This window comes from Sorex araneus, chromosome 2 (genome assembly GCF_027595985.1).
Source record: "Sorex araneus isolate mSorAra2 chromosome 2, mSorAra2.pri, whole genome shotgun sequence".
Taxonomy (NCBI): Eukaryota; Metazoa; Chordata; class Mammalia; order Eulipotyphla; family Soricidae; genus Sorex; species Sorex araneus.
Window position 1 is genome coordinate 168,541,283 of NC_073303.1, and position 19,453 is coordinate 168,560,735.

Here is a 19,453-nt window from a genome sequence, read left to right on the forward strand (position 1 = left end):
TTTTAGCAACTAAGTCCAGGGAGATTTCTTCCAGATATTGGATCATTGCAAGCTTGTAAACCCCATCTGTGGTCGTCATATTATGGCGGTCACCACGCCCTTCACCCCCGGCAAGGAAAAGGCGAGAGAGAGAGAGAGAGAGAGAGAGAGAGAGAGAGAGAGAGAGAGAGAGAGAGAGAGAGAGAATACCTTTCCCCTCCTGGGCGGGCATGGGGTCGTGGCTTAGTTCTCAGTCTGGTGACATTCTGCGAGGAGCTGCCCATGCTGAAAAATTTAGCTGGCATCTGGAGTCACGCTCGTGCAGCTGTGGAGAGGCCGCACACACGTGCAGCCCCCGGGATCACATCTTGGCGGCAGGAGGGGCCGGTGCCACCCACCTTCCCAAGAGCACCCTCGCGTCCTATTGCTCGGAGGTAGTAACATTTAGCTGATAAATGAATGATTACTAAGAAGGAGGCATAAAAAGGAGAAAATAACATATTCAGAAATACTTATATGCGGACATAATACATTTTAGGAAATGAATCTGATAAATAGATAGGCTTACTCAGATTTTCTGATTGTCATAGTCACTGGTATTGACAATTATTTTTGCAAAAATAATTTTATTGAATCACCATGAGATATAGTTACAAAGTTGTTCATGATTGAGTTTTAGTTATACCCCTCCATTCACCAGTGTACATTTCTCACCTCCAATCCATGTCCCCAGTTTTCTCCAACTCTGCACCCGCTCACCATCCACTGCCCTACATTTCAGTCTAAGTCTAAAACTTATTAATTAATTTCTGAAGTTCTTTTGATGTGATTGATATACAAGGAAATCTCCTTAGTCTGGTCTTTGGTAGGCTGCTCAGACTATCTTATTTTTTTTTCTGGTTATCTTTTGGTGTAACTAAATACTTCCCATGAGAATTCACATGTGAAATGAATAAAGATGTTGAGATAGAAAGAGATTTATTCTTGTGGTCACAACAAAGTTGAGAATACAAGGATGATGGCAGCCAATATCCATGAAAGACGTGGCTTACTGGCAGGGGAAACACACCTCCTGGGACCAATGAATGAGCAGGGATCCCTTAACCATGGTGTTTCTATATATGACATTAGCTGTCAAATAAAAACTTCTTTATTTTTCTAGTATTTTTAATTTTTTAATTAAATTTTAAAAATTACATTTATTATTCCAGCACCAATCCCACCACCACTATACCTTTCCTCCACCATATTTCAAATGTTTCCACCCTGATCCCAAGGCCTGACCCCAAAGCAAGATATAAATAATTTATTTTGTATCACTTGTTATGAATAATCTGCTAAAAATGATCCAAAAATTTCATTAGAGGAAAGTGTGTGAAGATTGTTGTATTTCATGTTGAAGGCATTTAGCCCCCCTTGTCATAGTATATCAGTGGTGTAGAATATGAGATGTAGAGCTGTCGTGGCCACGCACTTCAGGAATTTTTAAATTTTGAATATGGTGGTACAGCTGAGGTTAATATATATATACATATATATGTATATATATATTTTAATTGGATGTGACTTGGAGGTCCAGAAGCATCTGTGCTACTTCTGAGAAATTTATTTCTGAGTCTAGGGATTATGGCTATTAATGAGCTTATATGATGTAAGAAGCAGTGTGTGGATATGATGGTGAAGCTACTGGAAGCACAGGGAGTAGGGAGGTCACCCATTTCCAATTCCTTACAAGCCTGGAGATTTCGGTCACAAGTCCTGCATACTTGTTTTTTTTTTTTTTCCAGTGAATTCACTCGTGGATGAGGTTTGTTAGAGCCCATGGAAGTCGGCTGTGAGCCTGGTGGTGATTGAATTCTGGAGGTTTTTGGCTATCAGGGCTCTACTGGGGTGGGTGGGGGACTCACTTTCCCCACTCTTGGTTGCCCCAAATGAAAAGGTCTTCCACAGGATCTGGAGTATATGACTAGTCTTCTGTTTGTATTAATTCTTATTCTTTAGGAGAAGGAACCTACAGGTAATGATTTCTTATAAAGGATTTGCTTCACATTATTAATGATCAAGAAATACCCAATTCTTTATTTGGAAAATAAGATACCCAGGAAAGTATATGGCATAATTTCAGACCAAATCTTATTCTGAAGATAGGACAAAATAAGTGTCACAACTTTAACATGTCAAGCAAAAATATGAAGTCTTTTTGTTTCATATAGGTTTTCAATAGATTGGGATGAAGATCATCCACAGTGAAGAGAGCAATACACTTTATTCAGCCTATAGATTCAAATGTTAATCTATTCAAGAAATAGTCACAAATGCACCCTGACTAATATTTAACCAAACAGGTATATTGAGATAAAGAAATAACAACCATAAGAGTCAGAGATATAGCACAGCTGGTAAGGAACTTGTTTTCCATATAGTTTACCTCAGTCTGATATCCAGAACCAGATATTGTCCCTTGAGCACTGGAAGGAGTGATTCCTGAGCACTGAGACAGGAGTAAGCTGTGAGCAGTGATGGGATGGCCTCCAAAGCAAAAACAAAATTAAGAATAGTGAATTACTTTTTCTTTCATATTTGTCAAATCTAGTGAGTTTATCAGTCTTTACAATGAATTTTAGTTTTTTTTTAAGATGATCAAATGTACTTTCTTGTAATCATTATTATCTTTTCTAAGAGTAACATGAGTGAATTGTAATGGTTCCTTTATAGTAAGCGCTTTTATGTTTAATATTTTACACAGTCATATAATACTATAAATTCGAGATTCAAAAAAAGTTTGTTAGCCACGCTGAACACAGATTGGTGGGGTTTGGATAAGAATATGTGACAGGGGCTGGCGAGATAGCACAGCAGGTAGGGAGTTTGCCTTGCACGCAGCCGACCCAGGTTCAATTCCCAGCATCCCATATGGTCCCCTGAGCACCGCCAGAAGTAATTCCTGAGTGCAGAGCCAGGAGTAACCTCTGAGCATCGCTGGGTGTGACCCAAAAAGCAAAAAAAAAAAAAAAAAAAAAGAATATGTGACAAAATTAAGTGAGTTTTACACACTTTTACGTATGTAAAAAGTAATTGCATTAAAGAAGTTTGTGGATGGTGACTCCAGACTAAGGAAACAGCTATTGATATAAGAACTGCTTAGGAGTTAATATCCATAGGAGTTGATGACAGTCTGTGTAAAAAATATAAGGGAGAATGAAGTTTCACATTTAACTCCTAGGTTTCTGACATGTGAAATTGAATGAAAGGCCCTGTTATAAATAAACAATGGCATGACAAAATGTTTGTGCTAGAAATTACCAAATAAAGTATTTAAGTTTTAAAGCAATCGAGAATTTGATGTTCTTGAGAATTTGATGGCATCTGACTAGAGATGTCAAGTATGTTACTGGATGCTCAGTCTTATATACAAGCTCAGAGAAGAATTCTGAAGAGGTGTTACCTGTATGGTTCCAAGAAACAGTGTTAGCTTTGTTCATGGTATCACTGTATCACAGTCATCCCATTGTTCATCAATTTACTCAAGCAGGCACCAGTCATGTCTCCATTTGTCCCAGCCCTGAGATTTTAGCAGCCTCTTCTACTTGTCTTTCCCAATGACTGGAGGCTCTTTAAGGGTCAGGGGAATGAGACCTGTTGTTACTGTTTTTGGCATATCAAATATGCCATGGGGAGCTTGCCAGAATCTACTGTGTGGGCTTTGTTATACTCCAGATTTTTATTATTATTATTTTTTGCTTTTTGGGTCACACCCAGCAATGCACAGGGGTCACTCCTTGCTCTGCACTCAGGAATCATCCCTGGCGGTGCTGAGGGCACCATATGGGATGCTGGGAATTGAACCCTGGTCTGTCAAGTGCAAGGCAAATGCCCTACCCGCTGTGCTATCACTCTAGCCCCCCAGACTTTTATTTTTAATGCTAGTAGTGTGTTAAGATCTAAAACACATCTGAATCTTTTGGGAAGATTCTCCTGTTGATGACGTGAGGATTCTGTAGTACATGTAGATTTCATACATTAAGCATCTGCTATTAATTCACAGACAGTAAATCCCCTGTCATTAGTTCTATTCTTTCTGTCTTTTCCATGAAGATCTGTTTGTAAATGAGGTTTTGTTTCCATAACAATGCTACAGAAATATCCCATATGAGGAAATAACATTTATATTTTTCAATGAAGTCAGTTATTTCTATACTTTACAATTTTATATGTATTTTTCCAATATGATTAATTTTGTCTATCTGACTAGCCAAATAGATACTCATGTAGCAGGACAATATGATTTCTGGATGTGTTTGGGAAAGGTGTACCAGAAAAGATCAATATTCTAATCAATTAGAATGAGGAAAACCTATTACCTTCACCAATACAATAGGGGAATCTAGTGCACTAAGGGTCTGAATAGAAAAAATATGGAGAATAAGGTAATTTTATTCTATTTTTATTAGATTGAAACATATTTCTTCTTCGATCATTTGACCTTGGTGGCTGTTGGTTTACTTAAACCATCATGCCACAAGCTCACCTTTATCCCCAGACATTCAGGTTAGGATTGAATGATATTATGACTTTCTTGTATTTTCAGTTTGTAAATGTCAGATTATGATATTTCTTGGTCTCCATAAATGAAGGAGCACTTTCTATAATATATTTCTTCAGAGATAGATATATAGCTAGATAGATACATACATACATGCACGTATGTCTACATATATACACATAAATCTCCTATTTGATATTCCTCTGAGGCATTCTAACTAATGTACTATCTTTTATTTTTGCTACATTTTATTCCTTATTTTTCTGCCCTGTGACTATATCTCTAAAATAAAACATTTACATATGATCTTTACATCAAGCTTTATTTCTAAGGATCCAAGAAGAAAACAGTAATAAGTCATTGTTTTTGCAAAGTTGTATTAGTGGTACCAGAGTTTATACTAAACTTATTCATATTTCTGATATGCAATAGCTGACAACTGCATGTTGTATAATGAGCTCCATTGCAAATGCAAACTTTGATGACTCACTCTAAATTTATTACATAGGATCCTTGGAAAGAAAAGTGTAGCATATTTGGACTAAAATTTTTTTATTCAGCAAAAAGTTTCAATCACATAATTAAATTTATTTTTCATTATTTTGTTTCCTGTGTAGTTTTTCTCTTTATATTTTTTCAAGAGTTCTTATTCTAATTTGCAATGATAAATGGCATGCTACTATGTTAAAACATTCAAGAGCAACCTGTCCTTCAGAAGCATCATCTAATAATTTCAAAGTAGACTGGCCGTTCTCATTTATTTATTTATTTATATATTTATATATTTATTATTTTGGCTTTTTGATCACAACTGACGGTGCTCAGGCTTACTTCTGGCTCCATGCTCAGGGATCACTCCTGGCAGGGCGTGAGAGGGTAGCGGGTAGAATCCTGGTCTGCCATGTGCAAGGCAAGCTCCTCATTCGCTGTATTATCTCTCTCCCCCTGGTTATTAATTTGACATTTTCCAGAAGTAACAATTATTTCCATTAATTAATGGAAGTATAAATATAATATATGACAATTCCATATATTTCCATAAATAAGTATGTGGCAATCCCAAACTTCATTAGCTAGAGAGGACGGGGCTTTGAACAATGCTAGAAGACACATAATTTGATATAAACATTATGCCATTGAAAAGGAGGCCAATATCTATGGATACTTTTGTAGCATTTTCAGAGGGTTTTTATAACAGAAAATACAAAATATATTATTTTGGCTGTGCTTTGGGACAGGGATTGGGGCTTAGGATGGAAATATCCCAAATTTGATGGAGGGAAGGTATAACGGTGGTGTTTGAATATTAACTGTAATCAAATATTGTGAACTAGTTTATAAAATAATTTAAAAAGAATTTTAAAAAAGAAAAGGAGGTAAATAGCATACCCCTATCTACAAGGTATTTTGACTATATGCAATAAAAGCTTATACCTATTTATCTAGTTTTCACTTACATTTCTCTAGATTTCACTTCTCTTCCAAAGATTAGTAAAATACTATGACAAAACTGAAAATAAAGTTTATGTTCAGTAAAAAGCAAATGAAAAAATTTGGTACTCTCTGCAATGTTTTGTTAATAAGCTTGTTTCAGAATAGATCATGAGTTCGGAAAAATATCTGTGGAAGTTTTAATTCCTAGTGTTTATGACTGTGACCTTATATGGAGTCTTTGTAGATTTAAACAAGTTATGCAGTTATGATCAATTTAAAATTTAATCTAATATTAATGTTTTCACAGACATTTTTTACATGTTGTCCCAGAGATTTTTTTGTTGTTGTTATTTAAAAAATTATAAACTATGTAATCACGAGTCTGGAGAGATAAAACAGTGGGCAGGACACTTGCTTTGCTTTGCATATGACCAACATAGTTTCTATCCCTGGTAGCACATATGGTCCTCTGAGTCCCGCCAGGATTTATCCCTGAGCTCAGAGACAGAAATAAGTCCTGAGTACTGCCAGGAGTGGCCTCAAACCAAAACCAGAAAACCAACTGTGTGAAAAACAAGAACAACAACAACAAAATATCTAAAAGGAAAGCAAGATTGGTGTTCTAACCACGGTATTCAAATAGAAAATGAGTAGAGTGGGATTTTAGGGATAGTGAGGTGAAGATACCTCAAATTGTTCTTCTTTAGCCTTCCCAAGTTTATTTTATGCACTTGGAATGCAGTGCTTGTGAACTGCATAGGAATTTGGTACTCTCTAGAAGTTGTGGAGCATGAAACCTTCATAAATAGGAGCATTGCTCTGATATTTAGCAGATTATCACAGCCTGATTCTGTGTATAGGAACAAAGGAAAATGTCATTTTAAAAAAGAGTCTGATCCCAGCTTTCTTTCCTGAGTCACTTTCTATCAGAAAGAGGAAACTCCTTTGCTGCACCGTAGTATGATACTACCATAAGACTCGTGTTCACCATTGATTCAATGGATCAAGAACATTCTTCGTGTAACAGCTGACTTCCTGACACATCTTAACCAAGGAGCTGTTTCTCAGCCACATGATTACCGGTGACTACAGGGACCAGGGTTGGCAAGAAAGCACAGATAAAAAGGCTCAAAAGTGAATTTTGCCTCTTGTTTTGTTTTGTTTTGGAACTACACCTAGTGGTGCTCAGGGCTTTCTACTGGGACTATGTTGCATGAATATTCTTTCGGTCGGAGGCACAGAGATAAGACACTCAAGAGGAATGTAGAGAGCACAGAGGGCCAAGACATCGATCTGACTCAAGGCAAAGAGTCACTGCCAGAGGCCTCCTTTTATTTTATTTTATTTTTTTTTTATCAATTACATCTTAATGACTTCATCACAGAGAAAGAATCACTAACAAGAGTACAAACAGCTATAGGATAAGCATTTGCCAAAAGGACATCAGGGTATACATTATCTTGTCAAAGCTATGTTGTCAAAGCTATGTTGTCATGATTAAAACATCAGAGGAAGATATGGAGCTGGACATGTAGGCTCTACAGATTATGTCTGCCACATTTGTGTGGTTGGTTATACATAGGGCAAAGAGAAGGCTCATACTGATACTTGAAGGTCAATCCAGATTAAGGATGTGTAAATAGGGGGAAACTGCTGCCTTGTACTGCCAAGATAATGTGTGACCAGGCAGACATAGGAGAGCATGCCATATTTCTCCAGATCATCTGGACTCACAAGTTTGGCTTGCCCACTTAATGTAAAAGTGGGATCTCGGTTCTGCTTCCTGCTTTCAGGGCAGCATCCAGAGGCTTGTTCTAATGTCCTTGCATAGCATCAACATGATGCTTAGAGATCCTTCCTGCTGGTGCTCGGGTGAACATATGGGGTGCTGAGGATTGAACTCTGATAGGCGGCATTTAAGACAAGCGCCTTACTCACTGTACTACACACTTTACTAACTCATTGCTTCAGCCCTTCAGAAGTGAATTCTGGAAAGGTTGGGCAAAATATACAGATATGGCCACATAGTGATGTTCTCCAGACCTGAAGAGTACATTTTTATTCATTTATGGGGGGTGAGCACAGCTATCAATGCTCAGTTCTTAGTCCTGTGACTCCATGCTCAGGGAGCTCTGCTAGGAGAGCTCTTGGGAGAACTGTTTTGGTTTCGGGGATCCAACCAGGCTCTGCTATTTGGAAGAAAGTGCCAAAACCTCTGTACTATCTTCTTAGTCTCCAAAACATATTTTTGTATTACTTAGATTACTATTACTTGGATTACTATTATCCTCATTTGATCAAGTATCTTTAAATTCTAGCTTCTTCTTTTGCCCTGTTTATTTCTACTTCCATTTCTTTAAATCTTGTGAATACAAATGGGTACATTATTATTAAGTACTCCAAATTGCCCCACACTTTATTTTTTATTTTTGAATATTTGTGTAAGTTGTAACGTTGGCATCCAAGTACAATGGGCTAAATTCTGAATCAACACTAATAATAATGCTAATAATGCTAATAATAACGCCAATACTTTTGAACTTTGGATGTGAAGTGCTGTGGTGCGTAGTTCTTATAAGCAATTTCATTTAATACTTATCAAAATCATGAAGACAAAACTAACTTGTTTAAAAAATTTTTTCTCTTCGTAACAGTAGTGGAATCTGAACTGAATTTTGGTTTGTTCAACTTTGAAAATCATGCTTGTAACCATTTATAATGCATTGCATATTTAAAGTTGAATGAATCTAACAGAGAAAATGGAAAAACTTTTGAGAAAAGAGTTCTAGTCCTATGTCTGTTGTTATTTAACTGAGTCTTTCATTTGTTAAAAAAAAAAAAAAAGGATAAAATTCTATGGGTCTTCAAGCCATTTGTAAAAGTCACAGTGTAGTTCTCTGGGAGAGGGATGGAAATCCAAAAGGTTAATGTAAAACTTTTAATTGCTTTATGCATTTTGAGAATTCCAATAATAGTTGGATCAGATGCTGAAAGACACAAACTCACTAGATAACTGCAAAACCCCCACAATGGTTGAAACCAGGACTTGTGACTATAAAGGATCTTCTGTGATTACAGCACTAAAACCGCAGGATTTCCTTTAATGTTTTGACTTCTCTCTCAAAGGCTTCTGATATTTATCTACTTCACAAAGCTAGTTTGACTCATGCTTGGATAAAATAAAGTATGGTTTTCGGTTAAGAAGTTTAAATTTGTTTTGGGCTTGTTTTGATTCGGGGCCCATGTCTGGCAGCACTCAGCTCTTACTCCTAGCTCTGTGCTCAGAGATCACTTCCTGTCAGAACTCAGGGGACTCTATTTCATGTGGAGATACAGCCAGGGTTGGTCCTGCAAGCAAGGCAAGCTCCTGATCTCTTTCATATTATCCTTCTGGTCCCAGGAAACTTAAATCTCAATTAGCAAAGCCAAATCACAAACTATATACATTGAAAATTTGATTAATAGTGCCATTTTTTCTTTCCATTCTTTTACTGAAACAGGTAAATAGGAGGATGCATTTAGGCATTTTAGTTTTAGTTGATTTATTTATCAATCTAGTTATTGAATGATGAATTAAAGGAAAATAAGTTTCAGTGTTGTTAGTTGGCTATTAATAGTTTCTAAAGTTTTATTTAAAAAGAAGTTAGTGGCTGGAGAACTAGTACAGGGCTTAAAACACGAGGTTGACCTGGACTAAAATTCCATCACTATATACAATTCTCTGAGCACTACAGGAGTCATCCCTGTGCACAGAATCAGGAGAAACCCTGAGCATCGCCTGTGTGTCTTTCCTTACCAAAAGTAAAAAATAAAAATGTGCTAAAGTGACCTACATTTTAAAAGCTTCATAGTTTTGACAATTTAGTGGCATTTACTGTGTAATAACGAGTGAATAGTTCATTGATTTGATATAATTGATTTAGTGAATTTTCTCAATCAATTATATTAGATCAATTAAGCAATAATCAAAGCAAGAAGGAGTCAAATGCTACTGCTAATTTGATGTTAAATGCTAGCTAGATGAATAGAAATTTGTAGTTTGAACATTTACCACATTCTGCTTAGTGAGTCACCAAGTTTCTATTTTCTTTGAAAAGTGAAAATAAATCTATAGAGACAGTATGTAGTTTTGCCAGAAATTCAGCTCAGATGCAAATTAGAAACAGCAACACTTTTAAAGAATTCAACGCTATTTTAAGGAGACCATTTTCAGTAATTATTGCCAAAGTCAAACAAAGTTCTCAAAATTAATCATGTTTTAAATTATACTCCTTAAAATAAATTTGTAAACATTACATCTAACATTAAATAAAGATGAAAACTTTTGATAAGGAGTTATATATAATTTGAGGAGGAACGTCTAATATATTAAGGCTATAAAACTCAAATAATAAAAGGATACATTCTACTCATGTCTTTGACTTATTTTTACTGATATCAGTAACTTACATAAATTTTCATAGTATTCCTATTTTCTCTTTCAAAAAATAAATGAGAGTAGATTAAGGTAGAGCAATACATTTAATTTATAGAAAATTCTACTAATTTCCAAGCAAAACATCTATGATGTATTTCCCTATACTGGAAATAAATATTTTACTTTATTTTCAAGATAGGAGTGATGAAATAGAATAGGTAGCATTTTGTAGAAAAGATACATCATAATTTATTTTGCCAATAAAAATAATGAAGAAATACTTAAAAAACCATTGCTTTATAGCAGAAAGTTATTAGATTCTGAAAAATTTTATTACTTGGCAACTTGCTGGGCATTATTAGAAAACTGAGCAGTGTTAAGTAATAATACTGTCATTTATTTTATTTATGCATTTTTAAAATTTCAAGGTGTTTGTGTGCTGAAAATTGAATTGTATGTATATATTTCTTTGCTTCTAAAATAATTATAGTTGTTAATTTATCACCAGAATCTTTTATCAACAAATTCACTTTTAATCAGTACTAAGAATTATAACTAGGAATTCACAATAAATGAGTACATTGGTTTGAAACTTAGATCTCAGTTTTTAATTAAAAAATACATTTTCCAATAGGGATGAAATGTTATCTCTAAATGATAATAAAAATGACAATGACTGGCATTACAAATATTAAGGATAACCCCTTGAAATCTAACATGGCACTATTAGCTATACTTTATAATTTTTCTTGTTAACTTTTGTTTTCAATATGGAATTATTTCAAGTATTCTTAAATATTAATTCATTTAATAATGTGTTAGTTAAAGGACCAGACCTAACAGTACAGTGAGTAGGTTGTCTGCTTTGCATGCAACCCACCCAGCTTTGATCCCTGCCAATCCAGAGAGTTCCCTGAGCCCCCTAGGAGTCATTCCTGAGTGCAGAGCTAGAGTAAGCCATAATTATCTCTAGGTGTGACCTCCCCAAAAAACAAAAGTGTATTACTCATCTACATTTTAGGGATTTTTCTAGTAATACTCAAAACAATTGGTGGTGGTAAAAGAGCACTGGTGAAACAATGGGTATTGGAACATTGTGTGACTGAAACCAAGCACGCGCAACTTTGTAACTGTGTATTTGAAACCAAGAGTAAATAACTTTGTAACTCCGTATCTGGCTGTAATTCAATAAAAACAAAAACAAGCACTCGGGCCCCACCCCACACACACACTAAAAAGTGCTTAAGAAATAGAACATTTTCTATAATTTGAAGTTTATATAAGTTTAGTAAAATTTAATTTTACTTAATTTCAATTTAGTCATGCAATTTTGGAGTTAGGGGGTGTAGGAAAAATTTGAAAGTGCTCCAAGACTATTCTTGGTTCATTGCTCAGGAGCTACTTCTGCAGTGCTCATGGGAACTGTATACAGTACCAGGAATGGAGCCAGAATCAGCTACATGTACAAGTGTATTACTTAGTGTTCTATATCATCATCCCCCAAGTAATGCAATTTTAATGATGCTAACTAAAATTACTATATTCATTTTCATTAGTATGTTACTATTTCGTGAAGAGTTGATTTGGGATAATTTTAAATATGACTATAAACTTTTATCATCCACAAATCCGTTCTCTAATACTTTATAATCTTTATGATTTAATATTTTAGGCATCAGAGCATTAGTACAGCAGGTACGTAGGTCATTTGCCTTCTATGACACTGATTTGCGTTCAAATACCAGCATCCAATATGTTAATCTGTTCACCCAAATCCATGAGCAGTAATTCCTGAGTACAGAGCCAGGAATAACCCCTAATAACACCAGGTGTGCCCCTCAAATCAAGAAAGAACTATTACAGCTGCATTGTAATTCTTATTAGTTTAACTACTTGTCCTCTCACATTTTTTTGTTTACAATTCTTTATTGACTTATTATTGGTTTACAATGTCTGGGAATTCCATGGAGTCAATTTTACAATGTCATAGGTATGCTATTGTCATTGCTTCTACTACGCAGGTTTTATTGTCATCCCACCACCAACCTCCTCTGATCATTTCTCCAACCCTCCCTCTCTTTCCCTTCCATAATTACCAGATTTTGTGGGTTAGTTTTGTTCTTTATTTTCAGTTAGCTCTTATTAATTATTTATTTCTACATGGGAGTAAAGCTATCCAATGATTGTCACTCCCTGATTTTCTTTTTCAGTTTATTTTTTACTTAAGCTAAACTCGATTAACAGTTTTATAATGCTGTCATTGATAGGAATTCATGCAGAAAGCAAACTATAATCATTAATAAAAGAAGTAATAGAAGGCACAAATAAATAAAAATATATTCTCTGTTCATGGATTGGAAGAATTCATATTGCCAAAATGACAATCTACTTAAAGCAATATACATATTTAGTGCAGTCTCCATAAAAATATCCTGACATTTTTCGATATATAGACCAAATACTGTTAAATTTATATAGATTAAGTACTCTGACCCCCAAATAATTGAAGCAATTCTAGTAAAAAAAGATGACAGGCTTCTCTTATCACAACTTGTAATTTATATTATAAAACTACAGTAATCAAAGCAGTGTGGCACTGGATTAATGATTGACTCTCAGACCAATGGAATAGAATTGAAAGTCCAGAGACAAATATTTAGATATACAGTCAACTAGTCTTCAACAAAGGAACAAATAGCAAAGAATATGAAATAGAGAAGGAAAACTTCTCAGACAACGTCCTGGGAAATTTGATCTTCAAGACATTTGATCATGTCTTGAAGCCTGCTGTGAACAGTTCCTCAGCCTCATCTAGTGAGACTGGTCCCAGAAAATGAGAAGAACAAACAGGATACAGACAAATATATATATATATATATATATATATTTATATATGTGTGTGAATATATATACATATGTATATATATGACTCTCTCTCTATATATATATATATATGACTGTCTAAGCTTTGGGGCCATATGCATAGTCATTCTTGATCTTAAGACTCGTCATTTATTCAATACCACATTATTACTGATGCAGAAGCAGGTCTCTGAGTTGGTCCATGGTTTCTAGGTTGTTTAATATTTTCAGAAATGAAATACTGAGTAATAATTATGCTCAGACTCAGTTAGAAAGTTGAAAAATTCATTGGAAAGTAAAAGAGAAAGGAAAAGAAACTTCCCAGGTGGGCAAGAACTTGGTATAAAAGTTAGGGAGTTTGTGTAGGTTATTTTAAAGGCTCTCAGCATTTCTTATCACTTGACAAGTGTTCACAGAGGATGCAAGGAAGTTACTGGTAAGGGATTTTCCAGCAGATCCTTTTAAATAAAAATTGGGTTTTTTGCATTTCTTATTAATTGACAAGTATTATAGAGGATGCATGGAACTACAGAGTGGTCTAACTGCTTTGAGTCTTTCTGGTCATTTGCCTCGGGCGTTGTTCATTATCTCAGTCTACCTGTGTGCCTACAGTGCTATAGTACTACAGTGCTACCTGTATGCCTACACCACAGGGCAGAATTTTATGGTCTTGGGGAATTCCAGGAATGTTAAAACAGGACCTTTGGGACGAATTGTGTGTTCGGTTGTAGTACTATGGCACTGTCATCCCCTTGTTCATCAATTTGCTAGAGTGGGCAGCAGTAACGTCTCCATATGAGACTGGTTGTTACTATTTTTTGGTGTATTGAATACACCACAGGTAGCTTGACAGGCTCTGCCATGCGGGCAGGATACTCTCCATAACTTGCCGGGCTCTCCAAGAGGGACGGAGGAATCAAACCCAGGTCGTCTGCATGCAAGGCAAACACCCTATCTGCTATGCTACATGGAGCATGTCAAGGGGAAATTAAGGCTTCCTCTTTACCCCACCCAGGGTTGTATTGTTATAAGTTGACAAAGACATTAACATGCAATAGGTACATGAAGATCAGAGGCTGAAGTTTTTCACATGTTATCAGGAGGCACCATTAAAAGTACAGAGTAAAATTGGCTCCCGTGTGGAGAGAAAGGGACTCTCCTTCACTGCAGGTGGGAATGCCGACTGGTTCAGCCCTTTTGGAAAACAATATGGACAATTCTCAAAAAATTAGAAATTGAGCTCCCATTTGACCCACGAATACCACTCCTGGGAATATATCCTGAAGAGGCAAAAAGGTACAGTAGAAATGACATCTGCATTTGTATGTTCATGTAGCACTGTTTACGATAGCCAAAGTCTGGAAAAAACCGGAGAGCCCAAAAATAGATGACTGGTTAAAGAAACTTGGTACATCTACACAATGGAATACTATGCAGCTGTTAGAAAAGATGAAGTCATGAAATTTGCATATAAGTGGATCAACATGGAAAATATCATGTTGAGTGAAATGAGTCAGAAAGAAAGAGACAGACATAGGAAGATCGCACTCATCTGTGGATATAAAGTAGCAAAATGGGTGACTAACACCCAAGAGTAGTAGAGATAAGAACCAGGAGGTCTGCTCCACAGCTTGGAAACTGGCCTCACGTGCTAGGGGAAAAGGCAGCTGAGATAGAGAAGGGAATACCTAGTAGAGAATGTTGGAAGGACCCCCTTGGGTTGAAAGCTGCGTGCTGAAAGTAGACTGTAGACCGAACATGATGGCCACTCAATGCCTCTATTGCAAATTACAAAATCCAACAGGAGAGAGAACAAAAGGAAATTCCCTGCTTCAGAGTCAGGGTAGGGTTGTGGGTGTTGGGGTGTGGGTGGTGGGTGGGATACTGGGAACATTGGTGGAGGAGAATGGGGACTGGTGGAGGGATGTAAACGAAATGCAAACATGAAAGTTCATAAGTTTGTAACTGTACCTTACAGTGATTCACTAATAAAAATTTTTTAAAAAAGTCAATGAATGTCAAGATACATTAAGTATCATCAAAATAAAAGTAATTTGTTTGTTACCTTAAAAAATAAAAACAAAACTACAGAGTAAAATGGTAAAAATTTCTTATTTCGCCCATATTTTCCCTACATCTAAAAGACAGTCTTATCCTACATTTGCCTGACAAAGTCACAGCTCACAGAGTTTTGTTATCTGGTCCATTCTTTCCTGCTCTATTATTCTTTCCTGGGTGTGTTTTGGCAAACCCACATAGGTATTGTATTATAATATCTAAACTATCTTACCTAGGGGCATATTCCTTCCTTGGGGTTTTTGGGGTTTTTGGCTAGGGGCATAAATTTCTACCAATCACAAGTTAAAAAAAAAAACTCAGACCACTATCTCACACCAACACAAGTCAATTTAAACTGTATTGAAGACCTTGAGCTTAGACTTGAATCCTTATATTATGTTTGAGGAAAACATAGGAAAAATATGACATGTCATTGAAGCTCATGGTATTTACAATCATTCAAAGCTCAGGCCAAACAAATAGAAGTAAAAATTAACAAATGGGACAGTATAAAATTAAGAAGGTTCCGTGCCACACACACAAAAAAAATGGTAATAATGGTTAAAGTACAATCCACAGACTGGGAAAAAATATTTGCTCATCACCCATACGACAAAGGGGTAACTTTCAAGGTATTTAAAACACTGGTAAATTTGAACAATGAAAAAATACTACATCAAAAAATGGGGAAATAGAGGAAAAGAAGCTTTTTCATAGAAGACATACAGATGGTCAGTAGGTATATGAAAAAACGTCTGCATCACTAATCATTATGGAAAAAGATCAAAGTAACAATGAGATACCACTTCACACCATTGAGACTGGCACACATCACACACAAAAAATGAAAACAACATGTTGATGTGTATGTGGGAAAAGAGATCCCTAATCCACTGTTGATGGGAAGGCCCTCTGGTTCAGCCTTTATGGAAAACAAGAAAATTTGACTCAGCAATCACACTTCTGTTTCTTCTACCACAAGGGCCCAAAGACTATTCAGAAAAGACATCTGCACTCTTATACTCAAAGCACTATTCACAATAGCCAACAACTCAAAGTGTCCAAGAACAGTTGACTGGATTAAAAAAACTAGGGTACATATACACAATAGAATATTACTCTGCTGTGAGAAAAGGTGAAGTCATGCGATTTGCTGCTATGTGGATGGAACTGGAGGCTATCATGATGAGTGAAGCCAGCTAGAAGGAGAGGGACAGACACAGAATGATCTCTCAATATATAGCACTTTGGCACTGTCGTCCCATTGTTCATCAATTTGCTTCAGTGGGCACCAGTAACGTCTCCATTGTGAAACTTGTTGTTACTGTTTTTGCCATATCAAATACGCCATGGGTAGCTTGCCAGGCTCTGCTGTGCGGGCAGAACATTCTTGGTAGCTTGCTGGGTTCTCTGAGAGGGATGGAGGAATCAAACCCAGGTCGGCCATGTGCAAGGCAAATGCTCTACCCGCTGTGCTATCACTCTGGAATATAAAAATTCATGTTACAGGAAAAAAACATGCCAACAGCAACAGATTTCTAATAACTAGTCTATAGAACAGAGCTTACGATTGCAATGAGATTGTGAGAATGACAGGGAGAGGATGAGAGCAGTGGGGGTTAGAGGTGCAGAGGTGTTGGGGAAAACCATGAGACAAGGATGAAGGGCACTATGATGATGGGTCTAGTGATTGGTAATCTTTATTTTTAAGTAAAAAGGCAAATTAGTATACAGTTAACATCCTTAAATTAATAATATACTTTTATGCTCAATTTTATGATTCATTTATGTGTGCATATCTATTTGTTCCTTTATATATATTTCTTTATTGTTTTTCTTAACTGTTTTAACTTAAATATTTTTAATTTATTTAAAATAGTATTTTAAATTTCTTTAGAAATGTGTTTAATATGTATTTATTTTAAAATGTATTTAAAACATTTCATTTTAAGATCTATTTATGATATACACATGTGTGTGTGTGTGTGTGTGTGTGTGTGTGTGTGTGTGTGTGTGTGTGTGTGTTTATTTTGGGGGCCAAAACTTGCTCTTTGCTCAGAGATCACTCCTGGAGGTCCTCTAAGGGTTGTAGGCAGTGAGTGCCAGGATTTGAACTGAGATCAAATCAGTTAAGTGAAGGCAAGCAAGGCAAGCATCTTAACCCATGCACTGTCACTCTGGTTATGAAATATATTTCTTAATCTTGATCTTAATAAAGGTCATACATACATAACTTAATATACATAATAATACATAAATACATACATACCTTATAAAAATTGACCTATATTCTATTTGATTTCATTCTAACCTATTTGAGTGGAACGTAATTTAAATATAGGCTATTTGATGAATTATTTTTTTCCATATATTTGAAGGTGTTATTCCATTGTGTGGTACTAGTTATAAATTATGTCAATCTTCTCTTTATTTGCTCTTAATATTTCATTGTTCTAATGCAGTTTAATTATAATTCATCTGGTGTAGATTTGTTTTTATTTTACTTTTAAAAATCTGTTATTTTTGAAGCTGAATATTTATATTCATTTTCAGTCCATTATTTAGCATTTTTCCTCTGCACTTTTCTTTATTCTAATTTTGGAACTTCAATAAAATGAACCTTGAAATTCTCATATTCTCCAGTCTCTCTAAGTAACTAATATATGCTCTCTCTTTTTATTTTTGCTTTATTTTGGATACTTAAAACTTGTATTTCGGATGAACCAAGAGCCGCGGCACGAGAAGCAGAGCCTCCCGCCTACTGACTGTGATCCTGAGGTCTCCTAACCCATTTTGGCACCAGAGCAGATTCTTGCAGCCATGCATTTTGACTGCGAACTGAACTACAACCTCGTGCAGCCCGGGGAGGGATTTTTTTCCCTCTCCACCCCATTTTTCTGAGCGAAAATGGCGGCAGCGGCAGCAGCCACGCGGTGAGAGCCACCCTCTAAGACCCCTCCACCAGGAGGTAGGACTTTCTTTAGTGACGTAGCCTGTAGGTGATCCTGGGAGGGGAGGTGTTCCCGGCGCGCCTTCCGCCCAGAGATGAACCAAGAGCCGCGGCACGAGAAGCAGAGCCTCCCGCCTACTGACTGTGATCCTGAGGTCTCCTAACCCATTTTGGCACCAGAGCAGATTCTTGCAGCCATCCATTTTGACTGTGAACTGAGCTAAAATATTAGAAACCCAAAACCGCGCGGCCGCAATAGCGGCCGCGCGGACTCAAAGTCTTCACCTTTACCAAGGAAGAGAAATTATTAGATGATGCTTATTCAGCAGGCCTGATTGTTGGGGAAAATGTCCAATCAGCAATAGTGAGTTCTGTATGGAAATATGAAATGTACTCAATATATAGAGAGAATAATGGGAATATCATCAGCTACTTAGATGGGGGGAGGGGTGGGAGGGGGGTGTATTGGGGTTCTTGGTGGTGGAACGGGTGCACTGGTGAAGGGATGGTTTAATCAGTATTTGACTGTGACTTAAACCTGAAAGCTTTGTATTTTTTGTTTTCACGGTGGTTCAATAAAATATTTCTTTAAAAAAAAAAAACTTGTATTTCCAAGTTCACCAATTCTTTATTGATATAAAGTCATTGTTCTTACATTTGCAAAAAGAACATACAAAATAAGTAGAGTTTTCTTTGGGGGAATGCATGTCTGACAATGCTCAAGACTTTCTCCTGGTTCTGTGCTCAGAGATCACTTCTGGCAGGCTTAGGAGACCTTATGGGATGCTGGGAATCGAACGTGGCTTGGCTGTGTGCAAGACAGACACTATTTGTGTCTAATCCTTGGGATTAGAAATTTCTCTGCAGTTTATTGTGGTTGATTTAAAATTTTCTGTATGATCATTCCAAGCCTTCTTTACATATGCTTGTCATTTATCCAGTGCACATAACTTTGCCAACAGAATAAATAATAAGAAATGGTATAATTTAAAAGTATTTAATGTTCTAACATACAGATAATTGTATTTTATGAAAAACTTTTGTTAGCACCTAACCGAAGGACAAGAGAAATGTAATCTTAATAATCCTGAGACATACACATGTTAATTTCTGTTAATTTTGAACTCCAAATTTACAAATTTTAAGAAACTACTGTTGTACCTTCAGTAATTTTAAGGAAAATTTTCATTGCAATTTTTTAAAAGGATTT